Source organism: Bidens hawaiensis, unplaced genomic scaffold (assembly GCF_021521415.1).
Source record: "Bidens hawaiensis isolate Kalapana, Puna unplaced genomic scaffold, B.hawaiensis_p1.1 tig00024652_1, whole genome shotgun sequence".
Classification (NCBI taxonomy): domain Eukaryota; kingdom Viridiplantae; phylum Streptophyta; class Magnoliopsida; order Asterales; family Asteraceae; genus Bidens; species Bidens hawaiensis.
In genome coordinates this window covers 246,223-258,839 of record NW_027493902.1, presented here as the reverse complement: position 1 = coordinate 258,839, position 12,617 = coordinate 246,223, and the positions used below count along the sequence as shown (strand labels likewise).

Sequence of the window (12,617 nt, the reverse complement as noted above, 5' to 3'; positions counted from 1 at the left end):
TAAGTTATCGATTAGATGTTTTGATTTGTTATATACAAGAAATGCAGTCGTTGATGCGGATGGCGGACTAAATCGAGGCGGTTTCTGTGACATTCGTCAATTTCGGGTCTTGTTTGTATTCGTTTTTGTATTTGTTTATTATGTAAACCGACCCGATTTGTAAACCGAAGCTTATGTTATAATAAAAATGATGGATTTATGTTACAATATTGTTTCACACTTGTTGGGTCTTGAAAACATCCTACTTTTATTTTTATTTATTTATTTATTATATTTTTTTTTTGTTTTGTGTTTTTGTCTTGATCCATTTTGCATGAAAACTCTTGTGTCTCACACTCATATTTGACCACCAACATTACCCTATATATACACCACCTTTCCTCTACATTTTCCCTTGCTACAACTCAAAAAAAAAAAAAACTCTCTCAAACATCAAAGATTCAAGGTTATCTTCTTAAGTGTTCTTGAAGGTTTTTAGACTTTCATCTTAATTAGTTTATGTACCCTTATTTATACTTGTTTATGGTTGTGCAACATATATATAATATACACCCCTTGTTTACCTTTAGTAGTTACTTCTCCGATTCCGGTCGGTGAGGTTTCGGACCTCATAAGGGAAGGCTTCATGGAGGACTTCGTGTCCTTGATACATATACATCTATATAACTTGTTCATACATATTAATCTTGCTTATTTTAGTATGTTGGTCATGTTTACAAGTTCCATGGTTATGGGTTTTTAAGAGTCTATGCTTCGGTTTAACCGTAAATAGCTCTAAACCGTAAACCGAACTTTGTTACTAGTTTTGTTAAATAATTGTTTAAACATACTTATTCTTAGATCTAAGTTTCTAAAATCATTTTTACAAATTCTATGGTTATGGGTTTGTAGAATCTTACCTCGGTCTTAACCGGAAACACGATCCGAACCGAAAACCGAACTTTTGTTTAAAGACTTTATTGTTAACTTTTGGTTGTAAAACTTAAAGTATTTTTTTTTTGTACATTATTATACAAGTTCTTTAGTGTTTGGACATGTGGAAACCAAACCGATTCTTACTCGCTTAAGACACACAAATGTGTTTTTTTAGCCATCAAGACTTGTATATTTCTTTAAAAATAGTTACAAATTGATTTTTAAATATTTTCTTAAGTACTTGGAAATGTTTGATCTAATTTGATCTCATAACAAAGTTTGGACCGACAAAACCGAACACTCGCTTAACGTGCGGTGTTAGTTCTAAAACAATGGAACTACATACTTGGTTAAGTCTTATTAAATTTTATTGAGTTATCTCATAACATTCAATATTTTGGAAAGTTGACTTTGGGTTTGACCAATTATCAAGACCCGAACCGACAACCCGAACACTCGATAAAAAAACCCGTTTTAGTATCTTTATTCCAAAGGGATTTGCATTCTTGCATTTTATCCACCTTATTACTTAACATAGGTTGAGTAAATATTAAGGTTAGATACTTTAACCCGGTTTCGAGCAAACTTACATTTTTAAAAGGTTATTATTATAAATTCTTAAATAGTTACATTTTAAAACCTTGAACTTTAATTATTTACATTTCTCAACATTTATTTTGTTTAAAGACCTTCAAGACAACCTTTCTAAATTCAAGACTTCTTTTCTTTTTAGGCATTGTGCGTTAAACTCGTCGTTTCGACAAATCTCCAAATTATCATCTTTCAAGTTTACTACTTGAAGGTGAGTACTTCATACCCCATTTTCCATCTTTTATTTTGGGGGTGACATTTCATACTTATTCAACAAAATGCTTGATATTAGAATCTTAAACCACAAACGTAGTTGTATACTTTACCTAAATAATTGCTCGATTTGGTGTTCTATGCTTATATGCCTATGTGTTTATCGCTTTTGGTTGGTGGAACTATAAAATCCTATACTATTTGGCATCCCCTTATAGCAAGGTGTCGTTAACGTAATGCAATTAACGATAACTATAAAATCCTAGACTATTTGGTATCCCCTTATAGCTAGGTGTCTCTAATGTGTTTAGCGATATCTATTTATCCAAATTACCACTTTTATTTATCGTTTCGTATGCAAGTTTTGTGGCTATCTTTATTATATACTAATATGATTAAACTTATGAATTGCTCACCAACCTTTTTGTTGACAAACTTTATTTTATGAAATGTTGCAGGTTTGCATCTTGGTTGATTTATGATTGTGAAGAAAACAACATCAAAGACCTTAGGATATTAGTAAAAATGAACAATATCAAATTTGCCATATTTTGTGATATCTTGTTTATGGTTATTTTATGGATAATTGTTATGTGACATTTTCGATGTTGTGAAATGAAATGAGTTTATTAAATACTGTCACTTTAATTAGTGTCATGTGCTTATGGACAATCGTTACACCTCGGCATGTTCCGCCGCCCTTGGTCGGGGTGTGACAGTTACTTTATTAATTTCTGCCCTGCATCTGCATCCATGTGAGTTCTCTATACTTTGTGCTGATATTCTTTGGTGGTTCTGAATGTTTTTGTGTTTTTATTATATTTGTGATTCATTGTAGCCTTTAAATTTTGTTCCTTTAATGTGGCTTTACTACCAAGATTTTGATTGTTTGATAGTACTAGGAAGTCACAAGTTATTTACTAAACCTCTATTCTTCTGTTTCATAACTATAGTTTGATAAGTGTAAGGTGTAAAAAATAGGATTGTATCTGCGATCAGTTTGAGGGGCGTTTTTTAATATTATGAACCTCTACGTCGTTTACTAAAATGCCCCTACAACTAATAAAATTCCCATCTTTGTGTCTCTTACGCTCGCTCTATTCTCGAGTTCAAGTAAATAAGAGAAAAGAAAAGAAAGGAAAATATTTCCATCCAAATTGCTCTTTATTTCTCATGTTTTTCCATCTGGGAGATATGAGAGATGACCCTGGCTTCCCAGGGTTCGAGTCCTGATCTCACCCGGTTTTACCGGCTCCTCGCTGTCGTGCCGTTTGACGGGCGTGGGAGTCGGGTTTTATTTGTCTGTCTCCTGGCCTGGTTTGATAGAACCAAAGTTTAAACCTAACTTAACTTTCAACCTCCTTAAACCCCCCAACACCACCAGAAATCTGTTCACCGCACCACCGTCATGGAATCTAACCTCCAACTCCCACCACTACCTCCCACCACCACCACCCAAACCCGTCAACCAAAACGCTTCATCAAAAACCAAATCCCAGACTCCATCACTAACAACCCATCCCTCAACGCCGCCATCTTCCTCATCCCTTCCAACTACAACTTCAAGATCCACAAATCCATTTGGCGCGTCCAATCCACCCGCGCCAAGCGCGTCGCCCTCCAGTTCCCCGAAGGCCTCTTTATGTACTCCTTAGTCATCTCCGACATCCTCACCACCTTCGCCGACATCGAAACCTGCTTCATCCTCGGTGACGTCACCTACGGCGCCTGCTGCGTCGAAGACCTCTCCGCCGACTTACTAATCCATTACAGCCACAGCTGCCTCGTCCCTGTCGACCACACCGTCATCCCCTACCTTTATGTCTTCGTCGATATTAAAATCGACGTCCAACGCTTAATCGAAACCGTGAAATTAAACTTCAAAGCTTTAGATTCGATTCAGGTTGTGCTCGCAGGTACGATACAGTTTGGGATGGCGATTTGAGCTGCGAAAGCCGAATTGGAAGGTTGCGGGTTTAGGGTTTTGGTTCCGCAGGCAAAGCCGTTGTCGGCTGGGGAGGTCTTGGGGTGTACTGCACCTACTATATCAATAAGTCCGTTTAATAATGGAAATGATAATGTAAATGATAATGTTAATGTAAGGGAAGTTGTTTTAGTATTTGTGGCGGATGGTCGGTTTCATTTGGAAGCGTTTATGATTGCGAACCCGGGGATTAAGGCGTTCTGGTACGATCCGTATATCAGGTCGTTGTTTTTGGAAGAGTATGATCATAAGGGGATGAAAGAGTGTCGGAAGAACGCGATATTGAAGACGAAAGGTGCGAGAAATTGGGGGATTGTGTTGGGGACGTTAGCGAGGCAAGGGAACCCGAGGTTTCTCGATCGGTTGGAGAAGAAGATGGAGGAAAGGGTTTATTGTGGACGATTATTTTAATGTCGGAGCTATCGCCTGCGAGAATTGCTTTGTTTGGTGAATCGGTTGATGCGTGGATTCAAATTGCGTGCCCTCGGTTATCGATTGATTGGGGAGACGCGTTTGTGAAGCCGTTGTTGACTCCGTTTGAAGCGGAAATTGCTCTTGGTGATCTTCCGGGTTGGTGGGAAAAAGAAGATAATAAGAAACATGTGGTTGATGAGAACTCTGGTTGCGATGAAGGTGGTGATTGGTGCGGCAAGATGGGAAATTGTTGTGGTAACAATAATAATGGTTTGAAGGGTTTAGAGGAGAATGTTGCGGATTATCCGATGGATTATTACTCTCAGGACGGAGGAGAGTGGAACTCTTGCTACTCTAAAAAGCCAGCGCGCCCTTTGCGTAGGAACACCGTTTTGAAGTGATAAGTTATCGATTAGATGTTTTGATTTGTTATATACAAGAAATGCAGTCGTTGATGCGGATCGCGGACTAAATCGAGGCGGTTTCTTTATTAGTTTCTGCCCTGCATCTGCATCCATGTGAATTCTCTATACTTTGTGCTGATATTGTTAGGTGGTTCTGAATGTTTTTGTGTTTTTATTATATTTGTGATTCATTGTAGCCTTTAAATTTTGTTCCTTTAATGTGGCTTTACTACCAAGATTTTGATTGCTTGATAGTATTACTAGGAAGTCACAAGTTATTTACTGAACCTCTATTCTTCTGTTTCATAAATATAGTTTGATAAGTGTAAGGTGTAAAAAGAAGGATTGTATCTGCAATCAGTTTGAGGGGAGTTTTTTAATATTATGAACCTCTGTGTCGTTTACTAAAATGCCCCTACAACTAATAAAATTCCCATCTTTGTATCTCTTACACTCGCTCTATTCTCGAGTTCAATTAAATAAGAGAAAAGAAAAGAAAGGAAAATATTTCCATCCAACTTTGTCTTTATTTCTCATGTTTTTCCATCTGTTTTATTTTCTTTCGTTTAATGAAACTCACGAACACAATTTTCTCCAATATCCTTTCTTTTCTTTCTTTAAAAAAAAACCTCTAGAACACAACAATATTTTTTTTCCATCCATTTCATTTCTTTTTCATCAATAAATGAACTCGGAAACACAGTGTTAGCTTTGCAACCAGACCTTTTGAAATTAAAGGATACCTGATTAAGCCGATCGATCTGTCTACGATTCAGGTAGATCGGGTTTCTGGTATGAAAAATTGGGTAACTGATTCATCCGTGTTATTTTTGGTTTGGGTAGGTATGAATTTTACATTTTTTACTCGAATACCCCCTTTTTTTTAAATTGAAGTATAACCCACATAACTTGGTTTATTCCGGAAACCTCGATTCAATTCAGCCTCTTTCCTTTCCTGTGTTACATACCTCCGCTTTCCCAAAAACAGTTAAATCTGATTCAACAATCAGTGGCTCGCTGCTCGCAATCGATATACTTATTTCCAAATTTAGGGGGTGGTGTTTGATTATTTTAATTGGGTTTTGGGTTTCAGGTTAGTTGGGGTTAATCGATTCGGGTCAGGTTATTTGGGTAAATTATCTGAAAATGTCACCCCAAACCGAATAACAACTCCGATATTCGCGTTTCGGGTTAATCGATTATCAAGTTTAAAAACCGTAAAATATAATCCTTATTTTGTAATTTAGATCCACATTACTTCAAAAGGATGTGCTGCCTTTCATAATGTAAGTTAATACGCAACCAATATCAAATCGTATAAGGTTCCAAATATGTAAAATACAAACCAAATCAAACCATAAATATTGTATGTAGGTTTCATATGGGGATGAAATGAATCATTATTTTATGTTGTTTGGTAGACGGGCAAAGACGAAACAATGGAATGCGATTCATTAAAAATGACAAAATTAAGCCACCCTTGAAATAGAGAAATTTACCAAATTTCACAACATTGTCCAATTAAAGTACATAATTTTATATTATTGAAAATTATATATTTTAAAATAATATAGTTTAAAAATTACACAAAGGATTCCAACTATAAAAAAAATTCATCCAAAGCTACCCACAAAAAAAAATTAAAAATAATCCAAAAGTAGTCATATATCATGTTTAACAGAATCGGCAACCGTGTTTCTACTTGTCCAAATTTGCGGTCTTCGACAATCTTAAAAAATATTACGATCACCTCCTCATTCAGTGCGCGCTTACATACGATCTTGTCACACTCATGAATAGTCAAATCCTCAACTTTGTTCTTCTATGCAAAAATGTTGTTACACAGTTTCTCTCTATCGCACTATGTTCCAGAACTTTATTGAGTGTATTTGTAGCCCCTGTAATAGGTGTACCAATTTTTTCCGCCGACTCAATCTCTATTCATTAGAGGATCACAACTATTGCGTCTTGGTTTTTCTTTTATTGTGTACTAGAAGCATATATATAAAGGGTTGTTTAGCTGTTGATTAACATCCATAACTTCTCATTCATCTTCTGTAACCTCTTGTTCTTTTCTGTTTAATTCGGATTTAGTAGTTGTTGACCATTTCTTTCACTTGTTGATCATGGTGAAATTCAATACACAAGTTCTATAGTGGGGATTTTTTTTTCTATTATCCATTTTGCTACATTTTTTGGCACATAGCAAGCCACAACATGATCAGAGTTAAAAAGAATATAACAAAAAATAATAATACAGAAAGTATTCACATATCGCAAAATAAACTATAAAGTAGTGTTGCATTTTATAGGATTCTGGCAAAAAGTCCTTTCTATATCTTAGTTTATGTATAAAAAGCTACAATCATAACTGATTGTATAATACTTGTATATAAGTTTGTCTAATAGGTTGGGGAGCGTCGAGCATGTTTATTGTAGTACCGGCCAAACCTGCTTTTATTGTTTTCTTGCTAGGAAATCACACACGATCGGCCAGTCACTCATCATTGTCTTTATACTTACTGTATATGTGGCTCTGCTTTTATTCTAGTTTTGAGAAGTGGATTGATAGTTTGTCGAAAGGTTTGAACATGGCTTCTTTAATGCGATGGGTTTGAGCATGACTTTTTCAATGCGGTGGAGCAACCACTAGCAATTTTATTTCCACATATAATGCCATGAACATGAATACAGACAATGAAGAGTGATTGGTCCTCTGTGCATGATATCCTAGCATAGAACAATAAAAGTCGTTTTAGCTAGTATTACAATAATGACATGCATGATGCTTCCAAACCTATTTGACAAGCTTATATACACGTACTTATAATTACTTATGTTTGTAGCCTTTTTATTTGAGATATAGAAAAGACTTTTGGCCAAATTTATATAAATTGTAACACTTTATGCTTTATTTTTTTGATTTGTGGATACTTTGTTTGTATTTTTATATTATGATGAAGTGGCTTGTTAGGTGCAGCAAAATGGAGAGAAGAAATTTCTACACTACTAGGTCTCGTGTATTGTATTTAGTAAGGATTAGATGATAAATGGAAGAGATGCTCAAATAAATGTCGATATTTTATCTGAGAAAAGTGTAAGAAGTTACAAAGATGGATTGGATTGGATTGGATGATATAGATGGTCCGGTGCTGCTATAGTGATGCTTCCCAACGACGTACAGATGCCTCAACCAGTCAATCAGTCTTTCTCCCTCCTGACCCTCAACCAGGTAACTGTTTTCTTCAATAGCAATTTGAGATTTTTATTTTCAAAATTGATGAGCCATTCGATCCTTGTTCTCCCATCTGCTAAACATGTATATAGAGTTTGTATTTATAACATGAATTAATTAGATTTATAAGATTAGTCATAGTTGTTAGATATTAGGGTAGAGATTAGGGGTGTTCTTTGAGTTATTTTTTTGGGTTTTGGGTTGTTTGGGAAGATGTTAAGGGCAGAGGTGCAGAATGTTAGTGTTAAATTGCTGGCTGAAAGTGGTGGGCAGAGCGCAAAAAAACGTTAAAATATATTAAAATATCAAGATAAAACCGCAAAATCGCTTACACAAATCTTAAAACGATCTAGCTTTCCAATATCTGGTGATGGAGACAACAATAGTGATCTGTTGATGCAACGATACACTGAACACGGTACGGTTATTCGGTAGCTACTGGCGCTTGATATGCTGGTGATGGGCGCGTGTTGAGCAGATGAGAGGTTGAAGCCCTTGCTCAAGGTTAGTAACAGTAACAGTAATAGTGCGTCTAGCGGTGCCGAAGATCGGTTATTATCGCATTTGAGTCAGGTAGTATGAGTTGTTGTAATTAGGTGTTGAATTGTATTTTGATTGTGTGAGTCGCTGATGTTTGTTTTGGTGATCAGCATTTTGAGTCGTCGGAAGTCGCTTTGCTGGTGAGGTGTTTGTGTATACCTCTTGCATCGGTTCGAGTCGGAAAGATTAAAAAGCAAGGGAGTCTTTTTACTCCAACCAATACAAGGTATTTGCTTTCTATATGTAGGTGTAGGTATATGCCTGTAGTAGTTTAATGGGTACAGGGGTAACATATATGGTATAATAGATTTTGGCTGTAAGCAGTTAAGTTTGTAGCTCAGCTTGTCTTACTAATTGGAAAATTAATTAGAGTAATCTGATAGGTAAAAGTCAAAGGCTTGTTGTAATGATTTCAAATTTTCAATTAAGGTGGATAATCGCTATCAAGGATCAATGATGTAATCAGTTGAGTTGAAAGTAGTTTTGCTTGTTTATATATTAGATAAATCAACACATTGCTGAATTTAAGTCAATGATGTTCAGGAAAGTAAACAACTAGCACCAAGCACATGAAAATCTACTGATCTATGTTATATACTTGATGCATTCGATCAAAATGTTACTGATTTGCATATGTATGGTTGAATGTATAGTATATGATTGTGAACAATAGGTGATACTATGTGAGACAAAACATTTTTCTAGCGCAATAGCTGCTATGTGCATATCAATTTTATTTACCAGTACGGAATGGCTTTGATGATGCTTTTTATTCTTTACTTCAATATCTATAATTATGTATTTATGTTTATAATATGAGACTATTGTGCTTGTTCACATCTAATTAGGTTCATTATAAATATAACTTGGTAATTTCACTCTTGCCATCTTCTGATTTGCACATATCATTTCTTTAGGATGACCACGGGCATACAGAGACCCTATCAATCTTAAGAAACACTTTAGATTGCTCATCAGTCATGATTGAGGGAATACCAACTGATAGCTCGGGCCAATCTTTGGCTGTAAGAATCCCCAATATAGATCACTTCTACTTTTGGTGCTCTGAGAAATCCCATCTTCTTGGTATATTATGATAATATTGATAACACATCAACTAGTGAATAAAGTGTATGTTTATATTTTATACATTAATAAAAACAACCAAGTGATGAATGTGATTTCTTGTTTTAGATGAGGAATATACTCGAAAAGAAGCCTTCTCTTGTTGAACTGAGAGGAATTAGTGATTCCCATCTTGACGATTTTGTGCATCATCTCCAATATGTTAACAATGCGGTGTTTGCTGTTGATGGAGTGAATAAGTTGTATTAATATCGGTGTTATGTTTGTCGAGATATAGCTCAAGCCTTGTTTGATATTTAGGGGTTTTGTCTACTTGGTGTATTGTTAAGTTATTTGTGTCAATGCCTTGATGAACTAATTTTAAGATGTATTTTGGTTGTTTGTAATAAAAGTTTGGTCATTCTGTACAGTTATTAAGGTCATGACTAAATGAATATATTTAATTCAGCACAAAATAGCTTATTTGGGTAAAATAGTCATTCTGCATAGTCATTCAGATGTCGAAACAAACAACACTTACTGGTTCAGCACTTACTGGTTCAGAGCCTCTTAATCATTCAGACCTCTTAATCATCCAGCACTTAGTTTATATGAATGAAGACTCTTCTTTTTTCCCTAATCGTGCTTTATATTTCTCTTGTAAGTTTTCATCTTAAGGCAGCTGTGCGAGTTCCGAGACGTACGATGATTTGAAGTGTTCATTGAGAATCAGGAAAACCGAATCATACAAGATTGAAGACCCCTAGTATGATATACGAGTTAAAATGAAAAAAAAAATCATTTTCGAGACCAATTTTCGCAAATTTGTTTTATACTTGGGTTTTTTCATTCAAATTTAAACTTCTAGTGTAATTTAAGATTATGAATGTTAAACGAATCATGTATGTGGGTTGGTGAGTATATCTCGAAACGAACCCAAACACGACGCACTTTGAAAATCATGTCACACATGTAAGATGCATGCACGGGATAACACATGTTTAACCCGAAAAACAATTTAAATTATTTCATGTTTATACTTTATTTTGTGATTTACACATTGCTTTTATTTTCCTGAATCATATATTCTCAAGTGTATATCTAGATACCACTACAAATATATACCAATAGGGTAGCTTATTACATAAAACATATTTTGGATAAAAACAAAATTATAAATGGGTTTAAACTTTAAACAAGTCAGCCTGTGAACACGTTGGGTTAACATGAGCACGCTACATTTAACTGGACGTGCTTACAGGTTAGACTCAAAACTGATATGAATTCATTTGGACTAAATCCATAAAATTCAAATAGGTTAGTAGTTATCTCTGGGCCAGATAGGGATTTGGGCTTATTCAGATCTCGGTGTGAAGGGGTAGTTTGGGAATTATGTTAAAAGAAACAGGTAAAATTGAAAAGCAAAAGAAGAAGGTTTAGTCTGACTAAATTTCAAGGGGATGAAAACAGACCACGTCTGCTAAATATCAACCATAAGAGGTCCGTTAACGTACCCACTTCCAACTAAAACAAAAACTGTTATAAATATTATCTGTTATTGAATTATCTTTATATATTATATGTTTATTTTGCATGTCCAATCATAATAATTTTCTCACGCAACGGCAAATTGGAAATAAATAATTTATTTTTTATGTATTGGTCGATAATAATCTCATCTTCAAAAATCACTATCAACAATCTAAACTTTCAACTATTTTTGTTTCAATGGACATCCGTTAAAAAATACTTAACATCATTAAGTTTGTTTCAGAGTTTCAAACGATGTTTTAGGGCTTTTGATCGGAAAAGTTGTACGAGTTGACTGATGCAAAACTTATCTCGAAACGGTGATTCAAATGGCTTGATTTTTGTTAATTGAAAATTCAAACATTTGAATTGAAACATTGTTTCGTCATTTGGATCACCGTTTTTAGATAAGTTTTACATTAGTCAACGTATCCTTCTTCCAATCCAAAGCCCTAAAACATCGGTTTGAAACTTGGAAACAAATTTAACGACGTTAAGTATTTTTTAATGGATGTCCATTAAGACAAAAATAGTGAAAAAGTTGGACTGTTAGCAGTGATTTTTAAAGTTGAAATTATAACTTTCAATTTGCCTATAATATATTAGTTTCCTTTTTATAATATATAATTATGTTTCAATAAAAAGCTATGTGTAATATACTAGTTTTTATATAAATGATGTATACGCATGTATTAAATTATAATCATGCATTTTCATATTGATTTAACTTGTAAAAGATATCTCATTATTTTCTTTTGTTACAAAATTCATTACACGTGAATATATTTTAATAACTCTTCGAAGTTAAATGAAAATAAAGCTAATTTATATTAGTAAAAAAATGTATTTTAAATAAACAAAATAACCAGGTTAATTTTTTATCATTTACATAAATTATTTATTAGTCTCTTTCTATTCAATCTCAAGTAGTGTGCTACTGTGCATATATATATATATTTTTTTTGAACGCCAAATTTTTATTGAATAAACAAAGCTAGCTAAAAGCTAGACAAAATACAACGAACACTCAATTATATTACACCAAGACTACAACATCCATCAAAATAGAAAAGCGCACCAAGAATCCCAATCCAACTCAATGAGTTTTCCCCTATTTATAAACCAAAGAAAACTATTTCTTCGGATATCCTTCTTGATTCTATTAATTGAGAATCGCATGTTTTCAAAAAATGTTTCATTTCTAACCTTCCATAAGCTCCAACATGTAGTGTGCACATTGTATAATGTGTATGCATTATAACACAAAATATATTATTTAATTACTTTTTAATTATAATTCAATCATAATAATAGGTGTTATATAATTAAATATATAACAAATTGAATAAAAATTATATAAATAAAATACTCGTTTAGGCTCATGAGAATGCTCAAGTTCAATAAGTGACACTCGGGTTTGGGTTGTTTTATCAAATAAACTTACCTTTATGCCCGAGTTCGGACTCAATCTTATTTACACTGGCGAAGCTTAGTTAGGGCTGGGGGTGGCCCCGACCCCCCGGTTTTTTCGCGTAGTAGTGTAAATTTACTCGTTTTCGTCAGAAATTTTTTATGCGTAGTGTAAATTTAGGTGTTTTCGGCTGAAAATTTGAGTCCAGCCCCCATCGTTTGTGAATTTTTGTATACATTTTTAGTCCCCCCCGGTATCTTAGTCCAAGCTTCGCCACTGCTTATTTAAGTCCTGCTTGATTTGAGCTTTTAGCGA

At 34.4% G+C, this 12,617-nt stretch overlaps 1 pseudogene; it reads left to right on the top strand.

Moving 5' to 3' along the window:
* The first annotated feature begins 3,127 nt into the window (after positions 1-3,127).
* Positions 3,128-4,518, top strand: LOC143569796 (uncharacterized; annotated as a pseudogene).
* Positions 4,519-12,617: the final 8,099 nt, after the last annotated feature.